The sequence below is a fragment of the Pseudopodoces humilis genome, chromosome 19, assembly GCF_049639895.1.
Source record: "Pseudopodoces humilis isolate 2021_Gansu_Grassland_sample_001 chromosome 19, ASM4963989v1, whole genome shotgun sequence".
NCBI lineage: Eukaryota > Metazoa > Chordata > Aves > Passeriformes > Paridae > Pseudopodoces > Pseudopodoces humilis.
Genome location: NC_142218.1, coordinates 6,864,676 through 6,881,478, shown reverse-complemented (window position 1 = coordinate 6,881,478; position 16,803 = coordinate 6,864,676). Strand labels below are relative to the sequence as shown.

The window sequence follows — 16,803 nt, the reverse complement described above, 5'->3', positions numbered from 1 at the left end:
ATAATGGGTAAGAAAATTGTTTCTGAAACAACCTGCTAAAATCCAATGCTGCCCTGTCTACAGACAGGCTTTTCTGGTTTGGAAGAAGATGCTCCAAACCTTCCTGCTCTCCAGGAATTCCTGAGCACCAGGAATAAAAGAAGGAATCTGGGTACCACAGGAATTTAGGAACCTGAAACAGAATGCTGCACAGCCTCATCCCCCAAAGAAGCAGCAAACATGCTTTGCTAAGACGCAGCACTGTGCAGAACACCCCACCAGAGCTGGCAGAAATCCCTGGCAGCTGAGCCTCCAACACAGGCAGTACATTTTGGCCAAGTCTGTTTGAAAGTCAACATCTCCAAGAGGAGCACAGCAAGGAGAGGGGGCGCCCAGATGATCAGAGGTCTGCTGTGTCCCTTGCTGGGTCCCTGAGGCTGCACGTGGAGCACAAACAGGTCAGCAGTGAGCAGCGTTGCTGAGAACGAGCACCAGAGCATCGCAGCCCCACACAGGAGCCTCTGGATGTCACCCCGGTAGACCCTCATTCAAAGCAAAGCCCATCTCCCCCTCACAAAGAATAACCAGGAGGGACCAGAGCCTCTTGCTGGGCCAGGACCTACACATGGGAGTGGAGATGTGCCAGGAATCCTCAGAGCACAGCGTTTGCCCATGAGCTGCAGATAACAGCCTTTTTTCAAAATAAAGGACTGACCTCCTTGTAAGCAACTTGCAGACAAGAGCAACAGGCTAAATTTTGCATTCAACCATTAATGATTGATGCATTATTTATTTGGAATCATTTGCTTCATTCTACTAATCACATCACCACTACCAGCTCCTGACAATGAACAGTGCTTACAGTCATGTCCCAGGAGTCAGTCGCTGCCCAGAGCAACTCAAACCGAAGCTCAGTGGCCTCAGGGCTATTTCACCTCCCCAGAAAAACATCCAGCCTTTGCCAAAAGCTGCTCACCACCCTACAGACACCACTAACCCCATACCCTCTGGCACTCCTGCACTCTGCCCCACGTTCAGAGGGAGCTGCTGAAACCAGCAGCTTCTGTCCACCAAGGGTTCACTTGCAGCCACAAGAATCCAGCACCACATTCATGCTTCTCCTGCCATGAGCCCTTCTTGCACTTTGTGCTCAGCCTCCTGTCGTGGTTTAACTGCACAACAAGGTAACCACTATGAGTTTGTGCCAATTCACATGTCAATGGCCAAACTTGGGCCCTACCAAGAAGCTCTCCCTTCGAGGGCAAACAGCCCCATAAAGAGAACCTACATGGAAACCAGACACCTCCAGAGCAGAGCATCCCTTTGTCCCCTCTGTACCACAGCCCAGAACATCCCAATTGTGTCCCCCCAGGCAATCCTGAGCTACCACTGTGCAGGCAAAACACACACAGCAGAGGGTGCAGGCACCTTTCCCCAGAGGAACCAGTCCTTTGGGAATGAACCAAGTCAGGATGGGAGCTCTGGAGACAGGGACAGAGACACCACATGTCCCAGGTCACTTGCATGCAAATGAAGAAGCATTTTAACATCCATTCTGGTAGAATCAAATTTTTATATCCTTACATGCCTGCTAAATTCTGTTCACAAAGACCAAGGAAAAAAAAAAAGGAAGTAAAAGCCTTAATAAATGCTGGAAGAGCAGGGAGCTCACACCAGCTCCCAGCCCAGTGTAGCTCAGGGATTATCTAGGCAATAGTTTATTTTTCTCTCCAGTATCATTTTCCCAGCTTGATCTCTACTGTCGCAGTATGATGGTTTCACCCCATTAGCCTTGCTTAAAAAAGTGATCCCAGGACTGTGAGTGTTATTGCCCACATAAATCAGGAGGCTTTGAATATGGAGCACCTTTAAATAAACAGCTGATGGAAGTGAAGTTCCGGGATCATTATTAATAGCTTTTCATTTCTGTGTCCGCTGTGCTGTGACATTCTTCCCCAGCAGAAAGCCTCCGCTTCCTATCCCCAGTACATCTGATCCCATGAGTCCTCCAGTCAGAATGAATGACTGTACCTTTGTGTTAATTGCATCGCCCGTTCCACAAACGGAATACTAATATTAACTAGCAAGAGGAGGAGAGTTTGCAGACCAGGACTGATGGGACAGTTTACAGAGGGATATACCAGTCCCACTGCTCTTTCCAGGGCTGGTCCTTCCTCTTTCCCTCGAGGGAAGATCCTGGGTCTTCCAACACACCCCAGTAAATGCTACAACAGGTGATGAGGTCCTGTTCCATTTCTGTCCTGTCTGAAGTGCCTTGTACTGGACAGACACCAATTTTCTCTGCTCTGCCAGCAATATTACACCTCTCACAAGTCCCCTATAAGCAGAATGATGCCAGTCTCCACATTCCAATCAGCTTCAGGATGAGTCCAGAGCAATACACAGCCTTAGAGAAGCAGCACCACAGAGCAGCCCCAACAGAACTTACAGGTACTTTTCAAAAATCTCACCTGGCCAGATCCAGTTTATTTTTCTCCAACATGACCTGCCCAGGGAGAAATCACTCTCCTCCTCCACCTTCAGGTATCAGGGGCTCTCCTGAGCGCTGCAGGAAGGTGCAAGCAACAAGGGGCAGACCTAAGGGCAGCAACAGCTACCACCCACTTCCCTCTGGCAGGGAGGTGAGCCTGGGACAGGACTAGACATCTCATTGAGAGGGACCCTGGCCACCTGCTCTGGGAACCCCTGGCTTTGCTCTCTGCTGCCAGCACTGACACATGAATGGTGCTCCCAGGAATTCCCAAAATCTTCATGTGCAGGACCCTGAGCTGCCCACCCTGCTGCATCCACAAATGACATCTTCTCCCAGTTCTGTGGCTCAGAAAAGAGACCAAGTTTCTCCAAAGAAAATGTGCTCAGGCTCTGTGAGGCACTTTGCCCAAAGAAAGAAGGAGATGATCCTGTTGACAGCCAGCTCCAACCAAGTGACCAATGCAAGTGCTGGTAAAAAGGTTCCACAGTGGTCCGTGGTGCCAGGAAAAGGCTGGCACAGGTGTTACAGCCCCTCTGCTCTCTACTGCAGACACAAAAACAGAGGGTCCTGCTGCTACAGCCCTCTCCCATCTCCTTCTATTGTTCTTGAGTCATCACCCTGCCGACAGGTCATGTTGCTCAAAGAGGAATCACGGGGGAAGCAGATATCCCAAAACAGCCTGTTGCTGTTTGCAGGGACAGACTTTGCAACAGACATTTGCTGTATATAAACCCAAAGGGCTGCAAAGAGCAGCAAACCACAGGAACAGGTGATGGCTTCTGAGTTTACTGCTTGCTCTTTTCCCAAATCCAGCTTTCAGCAAGGAGATTCGGGACATGGGCATAAATAGCAGAAAGTTCACCTATGAGAGAGCTGAAGTGGAAGCATCAGAAAACTGGAGTGTGGCTGAACAAGGCTGAAAGAGACCACTGCACACAGGATATACATTCCTTGGAGGAATTTAAGAGGGACAAAAAGTGTTAAATGTGTCTCCTGATTTCAGAGCCCTTTGCTATCTTCAGTCTGAATCGTGATGGAGCAGGACAGCAGAGACACATCCTTATGACAAGTCAGTGGGTCTCTGGATATGATTCTGCAAGCCAGATACAGTACCAGCCTTCCCTCTGCAATAAACTCTGACCATTTGGTGAGCGAAGAAAAAGATTTGATTCCTCCTCCACCACCCCCCCAGTGCTGTATTCACAGACTGTGAACCAGCATCCAGCAGCCACACAGGGCCTTCAAGCACAGGAAATATAGTGGGTATCACATATGCAAAGCTCAGTGCATCACTAGAAACACTGCTTTCCAACCACCAGACTTCAGCATCCCATTGAAGCATCACCTCTCAGCAGAGGCCAAATGTGCAAATTGCAGTTGAAAGGGAGAACATTTCTGAAAGCTCAAAGCACGTGAACACAGCAGACTGGAACAGAATTTGCAAGTAGCTTCACTTTAATGCCACTACCAAACCAACAGCACAATGAGGAAGGGACAGACTGGGAGCCCTGGGAATAACCACTCTGCTCAGCACAACTCTTTATCAGCACAACTGATAAAGGGAGATTAATCATTCAGCTCCTCCATCAGGCACTGGGGTTCAGGGCTTTGGTGTAAAACTCCATCAAACAAGACCGGCATCTTCACTTCTGACATTCCTGGATGGACAGAGGACACAGCGTGAGGTTTTGCACAGGCCTTATTTCACAATCCAGCCCTTTGCCTCTGACACTCCTAGAAATAGTGAGACTGTGAGAATCTCCTCAACCCAGCATGCAGGCTTTGAAGGGTCTTTCCTCATGTACCTGCACAAAGCAGAGACCTTGGGGCCTTGTATGTAGGTTCTAAAGTTACTATTATCAAAAGGAATAAAGAGGGCCACGGTGAAATATGAGGCAGCAAAGCAGCCCAGGCAACAAAGGGAGAGAGAGAGAGATTACAGTAGCAACAGGGAGGACAGAAAAGCAAATGGACAAAGTGCATGTGAAAGAATGAAACGAAGGAGATATACATACACGTGAGCAAGCAGGATTGTGCTGGAACACGTGAGAGTGTGAGCGTGCAGGAGGGGGCACAGATGCTCACACGGTGGGTGCAGCCATCTGCATCTGTGAGTCCTCCTGCCCCAGCCCAGGCTGGCACTGCTTCAGCAAGGGATCTCCCTGAGACTGCCCAGGGCACACGCAGGACTCCCTGACCCAGCCCTCTCCATTCAGTACAGCAGCCACTGTGACAGTGAAAGCCTCACAACCAAAGAAGCCGACAGATGCTGGCTCTGAGCACTCCCCACTCTCCCTCCAAGCTTGAAAGAGGGAGAACTGGCAGGACACAGCCACTTTCCTGTATGGTTTCCTCCAGCTTTGTCACCCTCACACAAGTTGATCCTTTGCATTCTGTTCTGTCACTGCACTGCAGACCCTTGCTTGCACTCCCTTTGTCTTCTGGGCTGCTTCACTTCTCCCTCTGCACTCCTTTCTAGCTCCTCTGCTGGCAGTCACGTTTGAACCCATTCACACAGCCCCAAGTCCTCAGTCCAGAGCCCACCATGCCCAGTCCATCCAGTCACTTGCAAAAACTGCACATGCATCCCCTGTGTGTTGCCACACTGATCCCCACAACCCCACTGCTCCAGATGGACACTGGACTGTGTCAACCAGGACTGCAGCGCAGACAGAAGGTGTCCTCCTCTCCAAACCACCACCTATCTCAGGCTGCTGGGCTGGCAGCAACCTCAGGCAGAGTTTGGGCATCCAAAGCCAAGCAGTGTCCAGCCAAGAAGCCATTCTAGCCCCTCCTGGGCCTCTGAGTTGTACATGTCCTGCCTCTCACTGCTCCCATCACACCTCACTGTGGCATGACACCAAAACTCACACTTTGAACACAGTCACTGTGATTCCAAAACAGAAACACAAGACACAGCTGCCCTGAGCAGGGCTGATTACAAACCTTTGAGAGGTTCAGGACCCAGCCAGACACAAGCACTGCATCTGGGCAGTCCTTGGGCCCCCATGGACTTGGAGGAGTATTCAGTCATGAAACACCTTTCCACATCTTGGTACACATAGGAACAGACCTCACACACAAAAACATACAAAACATAAAAAGTTATCAAAAACTCCAAGCATTGTGTAGAAGAGGACAAAGAAAAGAAAAAAAAATATTTCTATATATACTATATATATACACAGGGAAGCACCAGATAGCACAGCGATCAACTAGATATAAAAAAGACAGAGATGAGTCTCAGTCCCAGCCTTTGATCGCTCACAAGGGAAATGCATGTGCTGCCTTCTGGAAACCAGGACCAGACATTGTGTCCTACCTCTGCCTAAGCCCAGCTCAGATGAAGTTTAAAGAAAAAGCCTTCCAGCCTGGTGCTTCACAGTCCCTCCCTCTCGTTTCTATTTCACAGCAGCTTTTCACAACCCTGACAGTGCTTACTATAAGCAATAAGTTAGCTATAAGCTCAGCTGCAGGATTTTCTCCTTCTGGGACAGCCTAAGGTTTGGAAAATGCCTCCCTAGAAGCACCAAACTTGACTGGAGCCTGTGGCCAGGAACTGAAGGGAGATGCTGAGCAGTCACAGGTCAGACTCTGTCCTGCCAGCTCCAGCTCTCTGAAGGACTGAGGATAATTTACACCAGCTGAGCGAGCAGCTCACCACTGACACACAGTCCTGCTTACCAAGGCTTGCTTTTCAGCACTCTGTTGTTTCTCCAGCTTCTCCCAACACACACCATGCCTTGCAGCACCCCAGGTTGTGCCATGCCTCTGTCCTGGTCAGCCTGAGTGTGCCTTGGCCATCAGACCCACAGGACAGAGTTGATACCATCTCCTGCTGCCCAGGTCTGGCAGGGACTCTTTGCCAAGGCATCTCCCTCAGTATGAGCACTAAGAGTTTTAACTTTTAACTGTCCAGGACCATTTAACTGTCCTGGACTGAGTATGGCTGGGAGGGAGTTAATTAGCTTTGCTTGGTGCTGAGTTCTAGGTTTGTGACCAAAACAAAACTGGTAACACACTGATACCTTAGCTACTGCCAAATGGTGTTTGCAGTGTCAAAGCCTTCTCTGCTTCTGACCATGTTCCCCACTAAACAGACTGGGGGTACACAAGAGTTTGGGAGTGGATTACTCAGATCAACCACAAAGCTACCCTGTCCCATCTAACATCGTGCTCAGAAATAAAAAGGGAGAGGAGGGATCTTGGGGGGTTTGCCACCCTTAGCTCAGGAACTCCTGGACATCAGCCTATGCACAGAAGGCAGTGAGTGTTTGCCTTTGCATCCCTTGTTTTCTTTCTCTCTTCTTCCACTTTCATTTATTAAACCATTTTTATCTCAACCCACATGCTTTCTTGCTTTTACTCTTCCCATGACCCATTTGGGAATGAGGGAGTGAGTAACTGGCTGTGTGGGGCTTAGCTGCTTACCAAGGCTATCCCACAACAGGCCCAAAACACTTGGCAGCACCAGTACAGGCCATGTTCACAGCCAGAGCAGAGGAAATCAGACTGAAGCCTTCCAAATGCATTAACCAGAAAGCAGCAGCTGTGGCAGAGTGAGAAGCTGCCATTCTCCTTGCACAATGCTTTGAGCCTCTCAGTCCTGTGACGCGAGCTCACATCTCCAGTTCTGGAGCAGCCAAGCACCACCCCACTTCCCATCCAATCCACTAAAATACATTAGCACTCTAGGTGCAAAACCAATTAAAGCCTCAACTGACGGCTCCAGCATCCTTCCCAGCCAGACACGAGTCTCCTGTTACACAAATACAGCTTTCTCAGAGCAAAATCCATAAATGCTCACCTGTGGTGGCTACTCCATCTGGGGAAGGCTCGGAGCCTGCATTCACTCCGCTTTGTGGTACCGAGGACAGGAGCACCATCTGTCAGCACAACAGTCAGTCCTCTAGGCAGGACTTCACAGCTCCAGCTCAAATGCCCTCGTCTGCCTTCACTAATCCACTGCCAGCTCCTGGGCTAGGCAAAGCCATGTCTTCATCTGCAGGGTGAGCCACAGCCCCTGGTCTCCCAGGCCATGGGGACTGACGGTGGCAGCCCCAGTCCTTTGCACACCTGGGGCTCGATCCCTGCCCACACAGCCAGCTGGCCAAGACGCTGGCATCAGCCTCTGCCATACCTACCACGGAGGCTGCTCTTGTCTTGCATGGCCACAAGAAGCTGGGCCAGATCAAACCCACCCAAGGGTTCACCTGAGAGTTGAACCTGGGCAACAAAGCAGGAAAGAGAGATTTGGGAACGACACGGACACCTCTCAGCCTCAGCGAGACGAGCAGAGCCATTGCCCAGTGGAGGATCCTAGCTGTCAGCTCACCTCTCACAGCACCTTTCCGATTAATTGGTTAATTGGCACGGCGGGCTGTGCAGAGGAAAGGAGGAAGGATGGCTCCCTCTGCCGGCACCGGCCCGAGGAGGAGCCCCCCGCCCGCCCTGCGCCCCCCGGGCACGGCTCACCTCGCACCCCGCAACAGCCGGCAGCTGCACGGCAACAATTCCCATCCAATTCCCATCTCCTGGGGATGCCCGGCGAAGGGCTGCCCTGCCTTGGGACAGCATTGCCGCAGCGGGAGTTGTTTTGGAAAAAACACCGTGCCGCTGGGAAAGAGCCCGAGAGGGCTGTAGCAAATGGGTGTTCAGCTGAGTTTTAAAAGTTTAAGCAGGGATGTAATTTCTTAAGGACTCTGCTGATGCTCAGCTATTCCTACCTGCCATCAAAAGGTTTAGCTGTATTTCATAAGTGGGAAGGCAGCCAAGCTCAGAAAGCTGGTGAAATCCAGCTCTCAAAGCAACCCCCTCCCTCACCTGTCCGTCCTCGACCTTCCAGACTCCAGTGGCCGGGGAAACAATTCCCTCTCCCACACAGGCACAACACTGTCAGCAACAGCCACACGCCTAGCTGGGGCCATAACAATAGCAAAGAAAGCACATTTTCACCCAGCTGAAACCATACAGTGAAAATACAGAAAGATCCAAGGGTAACTCTGGAGTTTGGTAGTGGCAGGGGCAGGGGACAAACCAGTGTCCTGTTCCAGGTTAATGAGATGATTTTCTCGCTGTTAGATTGTGCGCAGCTCAAACTGATTCCGTCTAGAGAGGGTGATGAGGAAAGAAGGAGGTGCTCAGAGCTTAGGAGCCACTTTTAATGACAAGAATTACTGGAGAAATAGCATTTTGGGGATTTGGGATTCCGGAAAGCAGCTGCAGTCGGAGCAGAGGGAGATAATCCCAGTGTGACAGACAGAGACTCAAGGAAGCAGGACTGGAAAAGGGAGTGCAGCATCCCCAGGCACACACAGAAGTTACTGTCTGGCACAAGGGAACACCCATTCCAGAGCAGGAGGCTGCCAGAACAAGGGCCTGGCCCACAGCTTCCAGCTCTCTTCCCTCCTGGGATGGGCAGACCAGTACGGTTTCTCTGGACCAGCCAAACCTTTATCTGTCCTCGCTGACTCTGGCCAAGAGTGGGGCCTCAGAGCCAAGGGCTCCACCTGCCCCACAGGCTCCCACCAAGATCATCAGGCTCCCTGGGCACGCTGTGAGCAAACAGCCAGGGCAGCAGAAAGGCATCGAGGGGGCAGACCCAGGGCCAAGGGGACACACGCCCAGGGCACCCAGCTCCAACACCTCTCAGGTGAGCATGGGGCCCTCCCTAGGCTGGGTCTGCCTGCACACAGCTGTGCCAGAGCACAGGGAAGGGCAGCAGTGCTCAAGGTGGAGTCCAGAGACAGACGGGCGTCACCTGCAGCAGCTGTGCCGTGTCCCCAGGCTCAGCACTGGGGATGAAGCCGCCCCAAGCCTGTGGCTGCAGCACCCAGGAGGGGCTGTTTGCTGCACAGAACTGGACAGCTCATCTGTGGGAATGAGCTCCCTCCTGCCAGGCCAGTGAGCACATCACACCCTCCTGCTCTGACCCTGTTTTGCCATCAAAACCTCAGGGAAGTGCCAGCTTAGCACAGCAGCGTTCAGATCCTGTGCTTGCCCTTACAGCTGATGTTTCCAAATATCTCACTCCCAGCCTTGGTCTGCAGGGTGAACACCACTACCTGTACCCACATTCACATGTGGGCTCCTGCCAAAAGGCAGGCAGGGCTTTCAAGGCTCCATTTATTGCCCAAGATGTTTCTATGGCGACTACCTTCACATCCCATCACTGGCTGTGGAAAGCTTCTGGCCATCGGCAGCTTCAGGTGAGCTGAGGACCTCAAGCTCCAAGTCACCTGCAGTTGTTAATGCCACTGGCCACAGCAAATTGGGAAGAGATTCACAAAACCCCACCTGAAGAGGCAATAGCGAGCAAGGCAGTGTCAAAGAGGAGTGAGCCCGTATCTTCTTCCCCTCGGTGTTCTCTCAAGTGCTGGAGCAGGGAGGAGCAACAAAGAGGGGCAGGGGTGTCTGCAAAAGGGTATTGGAAAAATAATTCTGCTTTCATAATTCCCTGAAGGATTTGCCAATCAGCACAGCTCACATAACTGCCATAACCGAAGCACAGGACCACTTCAGCCCATGCAGTGACCAGCCCTGACACACCACTGCTCCAGCCAGAGTCAGGATGCTCCCAGCTCTGCTCCTACAGGGCAGCCACAAATCCGTGGGTGCTTCTGAGAAGCTCCAGGCCCAGCACCACCTCCATCACAGCCACAGCTTCCATCATGAGCCAGGCAGGGCCAAATTCAGCACACATGACAGCAGTGACAGTGTGAGACAAGCAAGGTGGCTTTGTCTGGGGAGCAGACCCTGCCCACAACAGTGTGAAAGCAGTGTTAACAGGCACTTAGCCCAGAGCCTCAGCCCTCAGTAGTGTGAGCTAAGACATGGCTCTCCCACAAGAGATCCAAAATCAGAAAGTGCAGCACTGAGTGGAGTCAAAGCTGAATGAGTTCTGTTGTTTTTTGTTGGTATTTTTTTCTCCATGTATAGCACTGCCAGAGGGGCAAGGCAGTGAGTAAAAGCAGGACAGCAGAACAAGGCACAGCAGGCAGAAAGAAGGCAAGTGCAGATCTCCCAGACAAGAGCAGGAGGGCAGGACTGGGAACACAGAAGTGCTGCCCTTCCTGCAATGAGTATTGCAACCTTGCTTTGTGTTTAGTGAGCTATCCTGAGATGGGGCACCCAGCAGAAAGGAGACACTTTCTGAAAAGCACCTTGGTTTTCATCTTGCAGGTGTAGCAGCAATGAAAGGTCCAACCAGACCTGATCCTTGGGCAGGAGCAGATGAACCAGCTCTGGGCTGGAGCACAGACGCTTTGGGCTGGCTGCCTCTCCTGTGCCCAAGGGCACAACTACACCTGCTTTCAAGAAGAAAAATGCAGGGGCCTCAGCTTAGCAGGGTCTGTCCCCCACCTTTCACACAAAGATGCCTTCTAGGACATCTGGGGAGAGCAACCCCAGCTGACACTGGTGTGCACCCTCACCACCGCCGAGGCTGGGCCAGCACAGTGTGGAAGCAGCTGAGACAGCACTTGAAAACCCGTTTGGAGACAAAAGCCATGCCCAGCCACTGAGGCACAGGCACCCCCAGACAACCCACATGCTGAGAACAGTCCCTCCTTGTGCTCCCACCTCCCAGCAGAGTTCTGTATCCCCGTCTGCTGCACATGCACCAGGAAACATCAAGAGCTAAGGCAGCTCTGAGGCTGCCATGGGCCCCAACACCCAGCTGCCAGCTACCACTTGCTCATGCCCACAGTGTCCCACAGGCCCTCAAAAGAAGGTGTTGTAATGCTGTCAAAGAGCTGAGACATCCGTTTGCAAGAAGAATTCCAACCATACTGCAAGAGGATCTGAGGAACAGCATCACCAAGAAGCCCCACAGCTAGATCTAGACTCTCTGCAGGCATCCCAGTCAGCCCCGTGGGATAACAAAAGGCAGACACAGCTGAAGAAAGACCCACTTTTGCCACCCAGACATTGTCCTGCAGCACCAGTACAAAAATGCCATCCAACAACCATTTCCCAACTGGATAAAACAGAACTCCCTTCTTCCTGCCACAGCACAGAGGACAGTAAAAAGAAAGAAAAATGCAAGACAGAGCCAGGCTAAAGTAAAGTCTGGACTAGACTCTGAAAGCAGAGTTGTTGCAAAGGATAAAATTGAAAATTACTGTAATGTGCTGTATTCCTTTTATGGACTTTGCAAATAATAGAAAGTGATGACTAAATGAAAAAGAAATTGTGAACTAACTGGGAGGATGGGTTTCTGCAGTGGCTGCTGGCAGGAGCAAAGAGCCCCATTCCTGAGCCCTCCAGAGCAGAAACTAACCCAGAAACTGGACACAACTGCACAGACAGATGTCCCACAGAGCTGAGCAGGTAGTGGACACCCAGCTCATGCTGGCTGAACAGCTGAGTCCAAGTCCATCTCCATACTCCAAGTCTGCAGCAAATTTTGCTGCCCAAATCCAGCCACAAAGACTTGGCTTTTCTGCTGGGGTAGAGCGGGGACTTCCCAAGTAACACAGCTCACAGGGACATGCAGGCATGAGCTCTGTGAACGCTGGAGTAGCCAAGCCAAAGGACAGAGCTCTGTGCCCTCACCTGCAGCCCAGGGCAGCCACACACAGATCCCTGAGAGCAAGGTGACACTGCTCAGAGCAAGGTGACACGGGTGCTGAGGGCACGGGCAGGACACTCCCAGAGCAACAAACAGTCTGAGGATAAGCTGCTGACATCCCTCCCCATCCAGCACCCCTTCCACAAAGAAACACCATGGGATAAACCGGTGGTAGAGACAAAAGAGATCCCGAGAACAACAAGGAGCTGTACACCATGTCCACCTACAACCTTGAGCAAGGAATCTGCTTGGGATTCACACCCACCTCAGCTGTACATGTCATTTGTCAAGAAAGCAGATCACTCAAAATGGCCTGTGCCTCGGGATAGGCATGGACTTATCTGCAGAGAAGTGTCATTGCTTGTAAACCCAAACACAGTTGCATAACCACATGGTTAAAAGATAACAACACAAATTCATACATGGCTTATGCATGAATACTCTTTAGTGACGGGATGTTGGAAGAACCCAAGTGTCACCACACCGTTTCTTTTTCAAACTGTTTGCCTTTACTTTTAACATCTGGGCTTTTAAAATATAAAACCTAATTATTTGAAAAAAAATATGTAATTGTATTTTAAAGGAATAACAGCAGATTAAATCCCACCTGACGTCCAGTTTTGTTTCTAAGCTTTCACAAACAATCTAATCCTTCTAATGAAATAAAGTCCACGGGTTGAAAAAGGAGTTTCAAATAAACAAACATTTCCTCTGCAAAATTTGCAGCCAAATTTTACTGCTATGGGATAGTGACTATGAGCAGAAAAGTAAAATTTGCTACAAAAAAAGCCTTGCTAGTGCAATATTATTTTTAATGTGCAAAAACCCCCCAAAGCTGACCAAACAATATAAACAGCAAACAGTAAATTGTGACCCTTTTCTCATAATCCTTACACACAAGAAAGAACTATGAATTTTTCAAACATGACATTGCATTTAAATCATGAAAGTATCATATTTTTTGGTATGGAGTGAGGAAGAATAGGATTTTAACTGTTATTTTTAACCCAAAGACAACCTTTTCTTCCTTTTTTTTTTCTTTTTTTTCTTTTCTTTTTCTGGAGGCCTCCTAGCTTCTTTTCAAAAAGAGTTTTAAAACTGACCTTGTTCCAGTAGCCACTTCTCTGTCATAGGTATGAAATCACCATATCATATTATAAAGTGTCAATGCACCAAAAAGCAAAGGGCATTTTTTCTTTTTTTGGCAGGAGCAAAACTGGATTTTTTACCTGTGAAACAGCACATACTTTTTCTTTCATACGCCCACCAATTTCAGCGCTGTATTATTCAGCAACCGGCATTTCATACAGAGACCAAACCTCACTTGATCTGACCCTCACCTCACTGGAGCAGAGACATACAAGAGACAAAAGTCAGCACAGAATCTGGGCCAGCTTATTCAGATTTCAGTGGGCTCTACCCTGTGCTACTCTCAGGGTACCGTCAACATTTCAGGAAATTCATCAGTGAGCAGCAGAACCACCTTTTGGCCTTGAACACAAACAAACACAGCACCAGCACAGAGAAACCGTTTCAGACTCAAAGCCAGAGAAACAATTTATTTTCAGCATTTGAAAACTGATGTACCAGGACAATGATCTCCAGCCCTGATAATTGTTTGCTGCAAATACTCTTTACCCAGTGCTCTTGAAAGAAGTGGAGAGCATCCACCAGCCTCATAGGGAAAACCTGGCAAAGCCCAGGTTCTGAGCTGGGCATGCAATCTACGAGTACAGAGACTGCAGGCTTCAGCCATGCTCTGTGCATTGGCTTCTCTGAAGAGACAGAAACAGGTCCCAAAGAAACAGGCATGAGCTGAGATTTCCTCAGTGCAAGACTATGTCGCAACACACGGCATTTTAACAGCGCAAGTACCAGCCTAGGAGCAGGGACAGAGAGGCACATCCCCCCATTTATTTCCTCAGGCCATGCAAGCAAGCTCTGGAGAACCAGAGCCCTGGCAGAGCCACCCATCCTTCCAAGCCCTCTCAGGTCCAAAGGCTTCCCTGAGGTGCACTGCACTGTCTTATGAAGTTATTTCTGAACTCTTGAGCCTTCCCCTCCTTGCCGCTGTCTACACCATCACCCCCGTAACTGGTCTTGTTCATGCATAAAATGAGGTTAGATGAGAAGACAGGGCAGATTTCCCCAGACTGTGCAGGATTTTAAAACTGCCAGAAATCTAATAAAAATGAAGAGGCATCAATTGCATCCCTCCATTCCCAGACTCACCACCAGTGCCCGCAGGAGCCCAGCAGCCACAGGGTGGGCTCCCCGGCTGCCCGGTGAGAGGCACCCGGCGTGGCACCACTGGGCCAGGGCACGCCAGGGAGCAGATGCGGCTGCAGCTCTCGCTCCCAGAAGGCCTGTGCACAGCCAGTTGGGAACCACATTTTAAATGAGGAAAGTGCTAGTTTTAGAACAGTTATTTTTAGTTTGTTGTTAGAAAAAAAATGTGGCTCTGTGAAGAGAGATGTTACCCGGCCGGCTCTAAGGGCTCCCGCTCGGTTCCTCAGGCACAGCAGCCACGCATCCACACGCACCCAGAGCAAATTCCGTGCGGAATGGGCACGGAATGGGCACGAAGGCTCCGGTCTCAACGAAAGAAACGGGGAGCTGGCTCTTGGGTCGGAAGGAGCCCGAAGAGGATGTTTTAAGATACCACCGGTTAAAAAAGGAGCCGCAGCTCTTCAAGCACCGGACTGTTTTAATTGAAGGGTGTGCTCGGACGCGCCGCTGGCGGGGCCGCGCAGGAGGCACCAAACCTCCGGCTTCGCCCGCCGCCACCACGGAGACCGGGGCACCGCGGGGCACCCCGGGACACCGCGGGGCTGCACGGCCCGAGGCGGGGGGGACCCCGGGGCCGGGCCGAGCCCGCGCCCCCCCGCGGGGAGCGCCCGCCGCAGCCCCGCCGAGCGGCGGCAAAGTTTGCGGCGCGGCGAGGGACGGAGAAGTTGGGCTCCCCCGCCGTGCCCGCCCCGCCGCCCCCCGAGCCCCCGCCGGCTCTTACCTGGGGCGCCGGCCGCGGCGGCCCCCCCGCGCCGGGCGCTCGGCCTCCCGCGGCATCCTGCGGGATCCACGGCCCCGGCGCGGAGCGGAGCGCAGCCCCCGCAGCCGGGCACGGAGCGAAGCGCAGCCCCGGCGCCCCGGCACGGAGCGGAGCGGAGCCCCGGCAGCCGGGCACGGAGCGGATCTCAGCCTCGGCAGCCGGGCACGGAGCGGATCTCAGCCTCGGCAGCCGGGCACGGAGAGGATCGCAGCCCGGGCAGGCGGGCACGGAGCGGATCGCAGCCCGGGCAGGCGGGCACGGAGCGGAGCGGAGCCCCGGCAGCAGCGCGGAGCCCCGAGCGGCGGCGGCGAGCGGAGCCGGTGCCGGCACCGGGCGGGCAGGGCGCGAGGCGGGGCGCGGGCGGCGGGAGCGCGGCGGGGGCTGCATGTGCGGCGAGAGCCGCCTTCCTCCCCCTCGCTCCCCTCGCTCCCTGCCTGCCTCCCCTCCTTCCCCGCCAGCCCAGCCCTGCCCAGCCCTGCCCGGCCCAGCCCAGCCTCTGCTGGAGACTCTGAGAATGCAGCGCCGGGTCCGCGCCCCGGACTGGCCCCGGGGCCTCCCCTTGGGGCCCGCCCTAGGGACCCGCCCGGCCCCGGGGCAGCGGCCCCGCAACCCCGCGGGCTGGCGCGGCCCCCGGCGGGGCGGCGAGGCTCTGCCCTCGGCTCGGGTCCGCTCCGCACCCCGCGGTGCCCCCGCCCAGGGCTCCCGCATCGTCCCCATCGCCCCAGTGCCTTGCCGGCCGGCCCGGGGGCGGGAGCGGGGCGCGGACAGGGGCAGGGACAGGCCTGGCCACCCCCAGGTCAGGGCCAACCCTCCTGTTCCCGGCGCTGAGAACTCATTCAGTGCATGGCGCGCAGGACTGAGCTGGGGTGCCAGGGCATCAGACGGGTCAGGGACAGAGACTCCAGCCCACGCTTCTGCTGCCTTTGAATGGTGCCAGACATTGGTGGCCCAGTTGCATCGTGGCAGCAGCTCTTTCAGGGGCTCTGGGCATCTCTGGGGCTGAGGCTGGGGCTGTCAGACCCCCTCCTGCTGTGCACCAGGGTGGCCATGGCTGTTGGCATCCTCAGCACCCACCTCAGCTCCTTGGTGCTTTCTCTAGAGTCTTGCTGTAGAGAAGCATGGTGGGCACTGTCCTGGCCCAGCAGCATTTTGAGGGTGCAGGGGCAGAAGTGGAAACACAGCTTGTTGCCTGCAGTAGGGTCACACACCAGCAGCAGGATGTGGGGTGTACAAACCACTCGGGGCATGATCAGGACCTGTGCAAGATGGAAGCAGGGAAAAAGCTCAAGGCTGGTGAGGCTGCAATACTGTATTTGGGGACAGATAAATCTGCTCTTGCAAGTCAGATTTTAGTCACAGCTCAGGCAAACAGACTCCAGTGGGACATTTTCCAGTCTCCACTGCCCAGAGACTCACATTTTACCTGGAGAAAATGCTCTTCTGTTTCCACAGCATTCTCTGTTATTTGGCCTTGGAGCTTGGCCCTGAAAGGAACAGCAGAGAACACCAGAGGAGGGAATGCTGTGTCGCTCCAGTTGTACAGCACCTTGTGTACAAGGCAAACAAATCCTCTGCTTGGCCAGTTTGAAACAGTAGTAACCCGGTAGCAGGTTATCCTCAAACTACCTGGATCCGGTGCTTCCTTTATAGGCAGGTGCCCTGAAAGCGAGGGAGAGGTGGGTGGAAAGCAAAAGAGAGGCTTATAACCAC

General features: G+C 52.7%; 1 protein-coding gene across 3 annotated transcripts in view; it reads right to left on the bottom strand.

The window, feature by feature from the left end:
• Window positions 1-9,039, bottom strand: part of CDH22 (cadherin 22) — a 69,756-nt gene extending 60,717 nt beyond the window's left edge. For 2 of the 3 annotated variants that reach the window (XM_005524701.2, XM_088064419.1), the window contains exon 1: window positions 7,281-7,505. The gene's annotated coding sequence lies outside the window, so the exon portion shown is untranslated. Of the gene's footprint in view, window positions 1-7,280; window positions 7,506-8,924 lie in introns of those variants that run through there. The other variant, XM_088064418.1, reaches the window with a different exon arrangement.
• Window positions 9,040-16,803: the final 7,764 nt, after the last annotated feature.